The sequence below is a fragment of the Emys orbicularis genome, chromosome 9 (assembly GCF_028017835.1).
Source record: "Emys orbicularis isolate rEmyOrb1 chromosome 9, rEmyOrb1.hap1, whole genome shotgun sequence".
NCBI lineage: Eukaryota > Metazoa > Chordata > Testudines > Emydidae > Emys > Emys orbicularis.
The window spans coordinates 89526303-89539497 of NC_088691.1; positions in this window are offsets into that span (position 1 = coordinate 89526303).

Here is a 13195-nt window from a genome sequence, read left to right on the forward strand (position 1 = left end):
AGTGATCACACCAGTGTCAAATACAGAGGTGAAAATGACCTCCTACTCAATATTCCCATTTATGCATCCAAGGATTGCATTAGCCTCTTTGGCCACAGCATTGCACTGGAAACTTATGTTCAGCTGATGATCCACCATAACCCCCAAATCCTTTTCAGAGTAACTGCTTCCCAGGATAGAGTCCCCTATCCTGTAAGCATGGCCTACATTCTTTGTTCCTCACTGTATACATTTAAATTTAGCCATACTAAACTGTATATTGTTTGCTTGCACCTATCTTAACAAATGATCCAGAACCCTTTGTATCAGAGACCTGTCCTCCCTATTATTTACCACTCCCCCAATTCTTGTCATGGGCAAACTTTATCAGTGATTTTGTTTTCTTCCAGGTCATTGATAAAAATGATATAAATAAGATGGAGCCAAGAACTGGTCCCTGCAGAACCCCATGGGAAACATACCTGCTTGATCATGATTCCCCATTCACAGTTACATTTTGAGACCTATCAGTTAGTGAGCTTTTAATTCATTTAATGTGCACCCTGTTAACTTTATACCATTCTAGTTTTTTAATCAAAATATCATACGGTACCAAGTCAAATGCTTTACAGAAGTGCAGGTATATTACATCAGTGCTGTTACCTTTATCAACCAAACTTGTAATCGCATCAAAAAAAGATGTCGTTAGTTTTGGCAGGATCTATTTTCCATGAACCTATGTTGATGGGCTCTGATTATATTTCCCTCCATGCAAGTTATCTGGACCTGCTGATTTTAAAATGTTTAAATTTACTAGCTACTGTTAACATCCTCCTGACATACTAGTGAAATGGAATGTATGCTCATATAACATGACGTCATCATTTTTTCCCTAATACATAACGGAAATATTTATTGAACACTTGTGCATTTTATGCATTACTATTGATAATTCTACCATTTCCATCTAGTACTAGACCAGGTGTTCTCAAACTGCAGGTTAGGACCCTTCAGGGGGTCGCTAGGTTATTACATGGGGGGTCGCAAGCTGTCAGCCTCCATCCCCAAACTCCGCTTTGCCTCCAGCATTTATAATGGTGTTAAATATATTAAAAAGTGTTAATTTATAAGAGGGGGGGGCACATTCCGAGGCCTGCTGTGTGAAAGGGGTCACCAGTACAAAAGTTTGAGAACCACTGTACTAGACCAATACCATTACTAGGATTCTTTCTGTTTCTAATATAGTTAAAATTGTCCTTATTGTCCTTCATTCTGCTGGTCATAGATTTCTTCTCATATCCCTTTGCGTCCCTTATCAATTTTCTACTATTCATAGCTTCTGATTTATATTCATTACTATCAGGTTCTGTTTCTTCCATTTGTTATATATTATTGCCTTCACTGCCTTCATTTTCCTTCTAAACCAGGTTGTTTTTTAACCACTATGGCTTTCTTCCATGAGCTGTGCTATTGTGGCTTTTTCACTATCTAATAAAGTGTTCTTAAACAACTTACAATCATTCACATTTTTCTGATTAATTTCTTCCTTCCAGATAATTTGGCTCATAATTGTTTTCAGCTTTGTGAAATTGGCCCTTTTAAAGAACCAAGTATATATATTATTGGTCTGGACGTCATTCTGTTCGCACATTATAAATGTGATCAAGTCACTTGTACCTAAGTTACCATTAATTTTTAGTTCTATGATCAGTTCTTCTTTATCTGTCAAGATGAGTTCCAATATAGAATTTCCCCATGTTGGATGCAATACTTTTTTTGTTAGGAATTTTTCATCTATAATATTTAGAAATTCCAAGGATATTTTAGTATTGGCTCCATGAGACCTCCAGGATATGTCACTCAAATTGAAGTCCCCCGTGATCATGCAGCTTTTTTTCCTACACACGATAGATAAGTGCATAAGGAGCCAATCCTCCTTTTTCCCTAGTGTGATTTGGTGGTCTGTAGCAACATCTGCTAATATCCCATCTTGTGCTTTATCTGTTAGGACATTGATTCATTAGCATTCAAGATAATTTTCTTCATTTTATGCTTGTTATGCTTTTTTCATATATCAAAAAATAAGATAATTGTACTTTTGTTGGTGAATATGAGGAGACTTCTTTAAAAACAAAACTTTCCAGGTTAATGGCCAAATCCAGTTCTGGTGTAAGTAGAAGCAACTCCAGTGACATCAGTGGAGTTGGCCAATGTCTGAGTTTACCGGAGATGTACAGCCTCTACCATTTGCAGGAAAGTACTTTTCATTGTTTTTAAAATTATTGTAATGCATGTTTAAATACGGTACAGATGTGCTAAGTAATTATGATCTTTTTGTCATTAAACCTGTGGGAGACAAGAAAATGGCTAATAGTTTATATATCCAAGGCAGTGGTTAAAAATATCTTCAAGTGCCAAACATGCTATCAAAAAGTCTGAAATACTTTTTTTTTTTTATTTATTTATTCAGTACATACATCCAGTGCAAAGATCTAGGAAAAACTAACGATCAAATATCAATCTAAATGTTTGGATTATGAGCTAATAAGAAAAAAAACTTAGCATTTTACATTCTCAAAGCACTTTACAAATACTAATAATTTATTAGATGGTCTTAGTAATATTGCTTTTAGATTGTAATATTGCTGGCTCTTTCACACTGCATTTTTGTATGTTATATTCAATCTTGTTGACATCACCATAAAGTCTGCAGCCTGGTTCAGGGATATTGATGAGAGCTTAATATTCTGAACTTGTTTGCATTATGTTAATATGCTACTTATGTTGTTATAGTGTTAATAATGGACCAAATGTCCTAGCAAAAGCCCCACCAAAGCTGCTCTCCAGGGCTTAGGTTCCAGATCTAAAAGATGATGCAGCAAGGAGTAGGGCTGGGAGAATGCCTGCTCTCCATGATATTATCCCCACTTCATTTTGGGAAACAAGCCAGTGCATGTTAATGCTGACTGTTTCAGCCTTAACTTGCCTAGGGTCCTCCTCTGTAATATGAATCACTCCCATGAAGGAAGGGCACCAGAAGTAGCCCTTTATCACAGCCATGGAGACAAGGCTGCTGGGTACAGCACTCAAGGTGTCTTGCACTTATGGTAAAGCTCTGAAATCTAGGTCAACCTTAGGTTATCTGCAGGTCTGAGGGACCTGATTCTTGCCCCTAGTGAGGGAATGAGGCAAAAATTAATTTTCCTAGCCATTATATGAGAATAGCCTGAATAGCAGAATGTGGAAGCTTATTCCTGATATGAACAGCAGTACACAGCAAAGAAGAGCAAACATCCTAGTCATAAGAACATAAGAACGGCTATACTGAGTCAGACCAATGGTCCATCTAGCCCAGTATCCCATCTTCTGACAGTGGCTAGTGCCAGATGCTTCAGAGGGAATGGCCACAACGGAAATTATCGAGTGATCAATCCCCTGTTGTCCAGTCCCAACTTCTGGCAGTCAGAGGCTTATGGACACCAAGAATAGGAGGTGGGTGCTTCAGGACACAGGCTGCTGTGGCAGAAATGAAACCGTTGTTCCATGTTTCTCGAAAATACAAGAGTTTATTCCTAATTGTGTTGCTGAAAACCAAATCAATAAAGTTGTTATCCACAAGTGTTAGGCTATAGAACACAAGCTATAGCTCAGCAAGAGCATCTCTTGCATAACATATATTTTTTAGATAGTGAAAACATGCTTGGTATTATTGCCAAGATGTTGGGATATATATATGAGACTGAATCCAATGCTATCTGCTTTTGGCACACTTTCAGCATTTTCTTCTTATTCCTTTCCTTTCAAGAAAGTATCATTTTTCTTCAACCCCAGTGAGTTGAGGAAATAGCTAGTAACTCGGGGATTGAATATTGCCTGTGAATATAGTAGATCTATCATCCTGTGGAAGCACACTTTCTAGTTTATGCTGAAGTGTTGGGGACAGTACTGGGCCATTATATGGTGTAGTGTAGTTACTATGATTCCGCTGTGGGGGCATGCTAACAAATGGATGGAGTCTACAGTGAGACTCACCTGGGGGAGACTTGCTGACCCTCATACATGCATATGTGAGGACACACTAGCCCATAGCCACAACTGCTGTTGCACCTTACAGTGTGTTTAGCACATGAAACTGCTGCAAGTTCAGGAAGAGGCTTCAGTTTCCCAGGCCTCCTCCCCCTCCCCACCCCCCAAATGTGGCTGAAAGCACAGCCTGGAGCATTTATTTCATAACTTTCACCCTAGCAAATAAGGAAAGTAGCCTATACGATAATGACTCAAAAAACCAATGGTCAGGTTCTGCCTGACTGCATTCACTCTTTGGGTGATCAGCTCATTTACGCATTCCCAGAGCTCACAGTGCGTGAAAGCATCTATTGTGTGTGGAAAACATCCTCTGGGGGGGAAAAACAGCTGACAAGTTTTAGAGGACTCCAGCATTTTTTTAAATTTAAATGGGAATAAACAATTTGAAAGAGAGTAAACTTTAAGCTAACCCTCTGCCCCCATTCAGTCAAATCTATGGTCTTCAAAAAGTAACAGACTATGAATTTTTATAATGGTACTGCATTAACTGAAGAACCACTTGTCCTCAGCAAGGCCAAGAATTCCCCCTGGGATTCCAGTCCTTGGCTCGAACCACCTATGAATGTTCCTTTCCAACAGTAAAGTTGTTACAGCAATCTTAGAAGTGATCGTGGTTGTTAATATTTGCATCAGAAACCCAAAACAGCCACTCAACCTGAATTCTAAGCCATTGTGCATTATGTCAATCAGCCATTTCCACTTACTTCCATCACTTAAATGTGCTAATCACTTTATAAAAAGAGGGCAACGTTTTATTGCTCTTTATTTACAACCGTGTAAATGAAGAACAACTCTAACAAGCTCGGTGGAGTTATTCTGGATTTATACTGGTGTAATAGAATTGCATCTGGTCCACAGAGTAACATGTATTCTCTGCACCAGAAAGTTTGCAGTCTAATACCTATGGTCAACTCCAAGGGGAGGCCAGGGTGTGTCTGCAGAATAACATCACAGGATCAGCACCTATGACAGATCAATCAAACTCAACACTAGGTGACAGTGGTTGAGGAAAGGAACAGTGTGTGCACTATTACTGAGGAGAAGGAAGAATTCCTGGAAGAAGTGGAATTTAACAAGAGATGTATCTCTTTGCTTCCGTTTTCTAGGCTGGACATGTGGTTGGCTTTTTTTTTTTTTTTTCTGTGCTTCTCTCTCAAAGGTTTACAGCTCCTTCAGCAGCTTTCAGCAGGCTGTAGGAGATAATCAACTATAATAGAAAAATAACAGCCTATTTACCTCATTCAGGAAAAGTCTCCCCCTTGAGTGAACAAAGTAACTCTGATTAAAGAGTAAAGATGCACCAATATACAGAGAGTATATAGAACGATTAGAGGTAGCACATTCATTCCATTTTTCTGTATGAACTGTAGAGAGAGGCATAGTCAGAGCAGAGCACTGGGGAGCCTTTAACATCTGAATCCTAATCCTGGCTTTGATACTGAGTTCATGTTTAAGAGAGCTGATTTTGTCACCCTATATGTAAAATAGTGATAATAATACTCAGTGGAATGTAAGTTAAAGATACAAATTCTATGCAAGTGCTAGGTACCATTAACTTCCAGGAAATGGATCCTCTGTCTCTTTTGATTTTACTGCAATATAGTATATTTAATTTGCTTTAATGAGTCTGGGATTTCTGTGAAACACCTAAATGAAGACGTATTTGTATTGAAGAAGTTCTGTGAGTTATAATAAAAGCCCAATAGAATGGGTGAAATCCTGATTCCACTGAAGTCAACACGCAAAACTCCTGTTGGCTTCAGTGGAGCCAGGATTTCACCTAATGAATTTACTTACAAAGGACAAATCGTGGTCTTATGGCAGCCAATAGGAACTCTGCCATTGATTTTAATGGAGTGAGATCTATCCCAATATTTCCACTTGGTGTAGTGGCACTCTGGTTTTACTGGTTTCAGAGTAGCAGCCGTGTTAGTCTGTATCCGCAAAAATAACAGGAGTACTTGTGGCACCTTAGAGACTAACAAATTTATTAGAGCATAAGCTTTACTGTAGGTAAGCCATTAAAATCAACTGGAGTAGTTTTACAACTACTATGATGTGTAACGTTGTGATCTGTGCTCTCCATAAGGTGTGGCACCCTTGGGGCATTCAATAACAACTGTCTTCCATCAGAGCAAGCAGAAAGTACATGTTTTTTGTCTTCTCTTTACTGCTGAAAACTATGTAAAGGACAATGATCGTGGATGGCATAGTGATGTCCTGGGAGATCTGAGAGGCCCAGCATGGTCACTGGAAAAACCTCTGAACCAGGAAATATTTTCTCTAGCCCTGGCTTGAAAATGAACATGAAAAACTGCAAAAGGCAACAGAAATATATTAGTAAATCTGAATATGGCTTTTATTTATGTTGGTAAGGCTAATGCTTACAGAAGGTGGCTAGCCTAGAGACTGACAGTATTCAAGATTAATTAGAGAAAATCTAGTTCATATACGTTTTGCTACAGTTTTATCAGATTTTTTTTCCAGAAAATATTTTTCAAGACAGGCTTATTGAGTCATAGAAGAGCTGCGGTAAATCAAACTGCTGCCAATAGATTTCCTCTGGTAGAAGGCTGTAGTTTACATTCTGCATCTGCAGGAAGATGGACTACAAGATAAAATAATCTGTTCCATCCCAGGACTGTATCAGCTATAACAGCCAACAACTATAACTAAACATATTTTTCACATTTGTATCAAATCAATGAGCTGTAATGTCATACACAGACCGTTGAAATTCTGAGCACTACTTAAATGTTAATCTCCTACAGAAGGACTGAATTAGAAAAATGCCTGATTAATATTTAAGAAGAAAATGCGGAAATTAGAAATATGGGCTGTTTAAAAGCCATCAGTTTTTCCTTGTGACTTCAATGGGGATGGGCTAACACTGAATGCTTTTGAATATCCTACCCTTACAATACACCAGCAGTAGAAGACAAGTTTTATTCTAGCAAACAACACTTATTCTAAAACGTTAGTGATATTAACAACTAGCATTAGGGACAATTACATGTGTATTTCTTTAAGAAGACTGTGTGTCCTGTTCAAATATTTCATTTTGTTATTAAAGAGACAGTTTTTAAAAGGAATTTAATCATCGAGATAGAGATGGAGATAAGCACCTAATGGGATTTTCAAAAGTGCCTAGGGTCCAGATCCTCAAATATATTTAGGTGCCTAGCTCCCACTGAAACCAGTCTCTTAACTTGCATTGAAATCAATGTAAATTAGGCCCCTAGGTGTTTTTGAAAATCTCACTAGGTGCCTATCTGCATCCTGAGGCACCTAGCTACCATTTTAAAAACTGACCTAACGTTTCTATTGGTCATGAAGCACCTTTAAATTGATGTAGATATGGAGGCACCAATCCTGTACAGTCTTATGCTGGTGCTTAAATTTATGCACTGACAGTTGGCCAAACAGGACTACAATCATAGGACTGGAAGGGAGCTTGAGAGGTCATCTAGTCCAGTCCCCTGCACCCATGGCAGGACTAAGTATTATCTAGACCATCCCTCATAGGTATGTCTAACCTGCTCTTTACAATCTCCAATGATGGAGATTCCACAATCTCCCTAGGAAATTTATTCCAGTGCTTAACTACCCTGACAATTGGGAAGTTTCTTCCTTATGTCCAACCTAAACCATCTTTGCTGCAATTGAAGCTCATTGCTTCTTGTCCTACCCTCAGAGGTTAAGGAGAACAATTTTTCTTACTCCTCCATAAAACAATCTTTTATGTACTTGAAAATTATGTCCTCTCTCAGCCTTCTCTTCAGACTAACAAACCCATTTTTTCAATCTTCCCTCATGGGTCATGGTTTCTAGATCTTTAATCATTTTTGTTGCTCTTCTCTGGACTTTCTCCAGTTTGTCCACATCTTTCCTGTCATGTGGCGCCCAAAACTGGACACAATATTCCAGTTGAGGCCTAATCAGCGCAGAGTAGAATGGAAGAATTACTTCTTGTGTCTTGCTTACAACACTCTTGCTAATACAGTTCAGAATGATGTTTGCTTTTTTTGCAACAGCGTTACACTGTTGACTCATATTTAGCTTGTGGTCCACTATGAACCCCAGATCCCTTTCCGCAGTACTCCTGCCTAGGCAGTCATTTCCTATTTTGTATGTGTGCAACTGATTGTTTCTTCCTAAGTGGGGTATTTTGCATTTGTCCTTACTGAATTTCATCATATTTACTTCAGACCATTTCTCCAGTTTGTCCAGATCATTTTGAATTTTAATCCTATGAGCTTCTTGGACCTGATTCACTGCTGGATTTACTCTAGTTTTACAGAAGATACAGGGGTGTAAAACTGGAATAGTGCAGGGATGAATCAAGCCTATGGTATTAAAACCAGACTTCAGAGGTCTTAAAATCAGATTAGGTTTTGAAAACAGTAGTGTTAGACAAAGCTTGTAACTAATTTATAACTTTCAGAGAAAAAAAGAGGACTACATCACAAGATGTCACTCTATCCTAAGAAGCTGAGAAAGGTCACTCTCTTACGGGCAATAAGTCTAAGGTGTATCCAGATAATTGATTACCCGGGGTGGGTTTCTGGCTCATAAGCAAGTACAGCTCCCAGTGGGAGTTGCTGAGGTGTAGTAGAGAGCCTAACTGGGCTCATGTTTCTGAAATTAGCAGTTGGGCTAGCTCACTCTGTTAGTGCTGCTGTGTGGTATAGACCCTCTTCCTTTGATTCCTAACCACAGATTGCTATGCTAAGCTCATCGTGGCTTCTGTGGTCAGAGGGGACTTCTTTTCTCCAATCACAGCCTGAGTAACCAGGTTATATGCTTGGTGAGGTGGGGTGAAAGGAATTTTCTTCTCAACAACAGAGCTGTTCTGTAACTATTGCTGGAGCCCAGGGTTGCAGTAGCCTGTACAGGACATATATGCTCTCTCTTAGTTACAGGGGAGAAATGGCTGGTGAATCCATGGTGAATGAGGTCACTGACCCATGTGGTAATACCTCTTTCTTCCCCTTCCTCCACCAACATCCATGCTTGCAGTATCCCTGCATGAGTGGGGTCGCAGCCCATTGCTTTCCTCATGTGGGGTGGGGGAGTCATACTCCTCTATGGAGCCAGTGTAGTGCCCTCTGTTCCTGGAGAGAAGAATAGAATTTATCCCTTAATGATTTGCAATGCAGGAGAGTCAACAATTATTCCCAAAGCAGTCCTTCCTAGCTTGTTCTGGATCTGCATTTTCTGTCGGGTTTGAAGGGGCTTCTTTGTCTCTTCTCTTAACATGGCAAGAGAGTGAGGGATTGGGAAAAACAGACACATCCAGAATTGAAGAGTATATGAAGGTGTGCTCAGTGCGGCTTTCCCAAAGAACACAGCACGTCCCAGCCAGAGCAAGGCAACGGACAGTCTACCATTATAAAGCCATACAAAGAACAAAACTGCAACCTCAGTAACTGATAATCAGCTAGGCTCAGCCAAAAGGAGGCTGTTGTGTAATTTGCTTTGTAAAACTGTTGTGTGCTGTCCGTCAGCATCCCTGTCCAACCTGCAGCAGCAATAACGGCCAGGACACAAATAAAGAGCGTCTAACCAGTACCTGAGGAGCTCTGCTAATTGGTTCACTATTCTCTAGTTTCTGGCCACCAGTTGGCATCTGTTAAGAGCTGCAAAGTAAAAAACTACACCCAAGAATCCATTTGCGGTTCACTACTACAAAAAGTATTATTGATCCTGCAAAACCTAGGATCAATGCTACATATTCTTGAGCACCATCTACTGGCATTTTATTTATTAACTATTTACAAACCTTTTTTACAGGCATGCTCCTGTAACAATATCCCTAGTAACATTATTATTTATATTGCACTAGTGCTGTGGAGCCCCAGTTGTGGACCAGATTGTGCTAGACACTGTACAACTGTAGAACAAAAAGATAACTTCATCATGAATTCAAAAAGTGTAGTTCCAGATGATAGTGTAACAATATCCATTACCCACTGGATGGAGATTGCTCTCTCCAAAGATAATGGTATTGTCCAGACCTTAGGACTAATATGTTGTTTGAGGGCCATCCATGAGCAGTCCTGGAGAGCACACCAGACAAATGGGTGATAGTAGTGAAGGTAGATACCCTCATTTTATGAGTGGATAAATACATCTCTAAATAACAGATGAATCTCAGCCCTCAGATGCAATTTTAGAACTATTGAGAATTTTGTCAAAGTGACATACAAATAAAGTCCTCAAAATCTGTTCAAGGCTTCAAATGACTACACTAAGAACTCAAAAGATGTGAAATAGATAGTCATGCTCAAGTCGGTAGGAGCCCAGGCCTGCTAATAGGTAGCTCAGCTCAAACTATTGTTAGCAATCTGCAAAAGCATACCATGTACAAGAGTTTCCTCCAGATAGTCTGACTTAAAATGAGGTGAGCTGAGCTGAATTTTTAATCCAATATTATTGTAATGACATAATTTTTACTCACGATCTCAACCTGAAACTGAATCAAAATAAGCTCCACTCCCTTATGAAAATCAAACCACCAATAGTGGTATTAAAATTCCAGGTTGTCTAATAGTAGCCATTTTAAAAACAAGGGATCAAATTCATTCCTACATGAAACTCAGGGGAATTTAGCCCAAGAGCTAAAGCTACACCTTCCCTTCTTAAAGTTATCCACTTTTTCATCATTTACTGCCAGGTGCAGACTTTAGGGTGACCAGATGTCCCGATATTAAACCCTTTGTCTTGTGTCCTGATCAATGCACGACCGAGATGCCATTTGTCCCGATATTCAGGGAAGGAGGCGAGCGGGAGGGAGGCGCTGACCCCATGGGTGCTCCGGAGCTGGAGCACCTATGGTGAAAAATGGCAGCCATGCTCCCCCCTCCTCGCCGCCTCCTCCTCCCCCTCCCCCCAGCGTGCTGCATCTCCACTCCTCCCCCCCTCCAGCTCTTCCGGCCGCCTAACAGCTGTTTGGCGGCGCTTAGTGCTTTCCAGGAGGGAGGGGGAGGAGCGGGGACGCGGCGCACTCAGGGGAGGAGGTGGAGAAGAGGCAGGCCAGGGGCGGGGACTTGGGGGAAGGGGGTGGAATGGGGGTAGGGTGAGGGCAGATGCTTGGGCAGGAAGAGGCGGGGGGTGGGTAAGCACCCACCCGGCAGAGGGGAAGTTGGTGCCGTAGGGTGAGTGCCGGGCAGGGGGTGAAGAGCCGAGCAAGCGGCGGCCGGGCGGGGTGAGGAGGCGAGCAGTGGGTGGGAGACTGAGGAGGGATGCAGCAAGCCAGCAGGGGGCCAGGGGATGAGGAAGGGTGCAGTGGGGGGAGGGTGAATGGGGAGGGGGTGGGACATGGGGCAGAGTGGGGGCAGAGCCTGGGAGGAGCGGGGGTGGATTGTGAGCGGGGCTGACAGCACCCCAATGTGTCCCGATATTTTAGTGTTGTGATCTGGTCACCCTAGGTGCAGTCATAACACAAATAGGAAATTCAGACATATCCTATGCTCTCAAGTGACAAATATTCCACCTTCTAACTCCAAGGATAAACAGACATCTGCTTTTGCCTAGGGGAAAGATGTCTCCTGTACTGTCAGAAAGATTGTAGGTGAAGAGCTCTTACAGGCCAACAGTCTGTGTTCATACAGATGTCTTTTTGAATTTAAAAAAAAGGGGGAAAGATATGGAAAAAGAATGTGATAGACTGTAACAGGATTGTTTCTAAACCACATTTTCTAATGGTGCCTGCAAGGGAATAGTAGATTATGATTATACACCTCTACCCCGATATAACGCGACCTGATATAACACGAATTCAGATATAACGTGGTAAAGCAGTGCTTCGGGGAGGGCGGGGCTGCGCACTCCGGCGGATCAAAGCAAGTTCGATATAACGCGGTTTCACCTATAAGGCGGTAAGATTTTTTTGGCTCCCGAGGACAGCGTTATATCGGGGTAGAGGTGTACAAACTGGCCAAGGATAAAGCTTGCTACACCCTCCCCCCCTCCACCCCAAAATTCCTTCTTTTTTTAATCCTACATATTTGAGACTGGATGTAATGCTACTTACTTCTAATTAGAGAGGACCTCGATCCAAAGTCTTGGATCCAAAATTCAGGGGAAATTCAGATCCAACTCAGATCTGAATAGTGTGCCTCTGCTCCATTTTTATATCTAACACTCTTCAAGATACATGTTTTAAAATCAAGATACTTAAAGTGATATAATGAATACAAAGATGGATAAGTGTACAGTACTTCAGGTAGGATGTGATGTCTGTTGCCTATTCAACTAAATATCTGTCAAACATGCCAATAAACAGAAGTGATCAGAAAAGCCTACCTTTCCCGGATCCTATTAGGAAAATGATCAAGGTAGTGCAAAAATAATATCAGGTCAACAAGGATTATCTGCAAAAAGAAAAGCCTATTTACTTGATGCATTTTCCACTGTTGTACACCCAATGGAAGTGTTATCTTTCAAATAGTAACTTACATTTTAGTTTCAATAATTCTGCCTTTGCTCTGGTGCAAACCGGGAGTAACATCCAATGGTGTTACTACAGGTTTACACCAGTCTGGAATAACAATTTGATCCTAAAATTATTTATCTCATGTTCTATCAACAGCTCGCTCTGGGTCATTCTGCCTCCCTCTCCAATGGCACAGCCATACAGGTTCATCATCCCATCCGCCCTGTGCTACCAAGGGAATCCAGTCTCCCAGGGGTCGCTCCTGGGATTCAGTTAAGCCATCTTTGAACAGCCATTAAAGGTCCTCAATGGAGCCCGCAAATGGGCCAGTGCATCCAATTCAAATCCAAGCTAGACCAGTTTTACAGCAATGTACTTCCACTGACTAATAGCACTACCCCCAATTAGCCATCGAAAGGAGAAGAGAATCAGGGCCAGTGTGATATTGTACATCTTAATCATTTCAGCTTATTTTTAAAGAAAGCCTTTGCAAGTATCTACAGCATATCAACATTAGTCATGTAGCCACTATTTAATAGGGTGGGAATGGGGCTGCCTAATCTTGAATCTCCTTTTTATCCATTTATTTTCCAGTTCGCCTCCAATTCTAATGTATATTTATCTACTGAGCAAACTGTACTGAGGAAATGATCTATTGATTACTGACCTTTGTAGTCATGAGACACAAAGGAC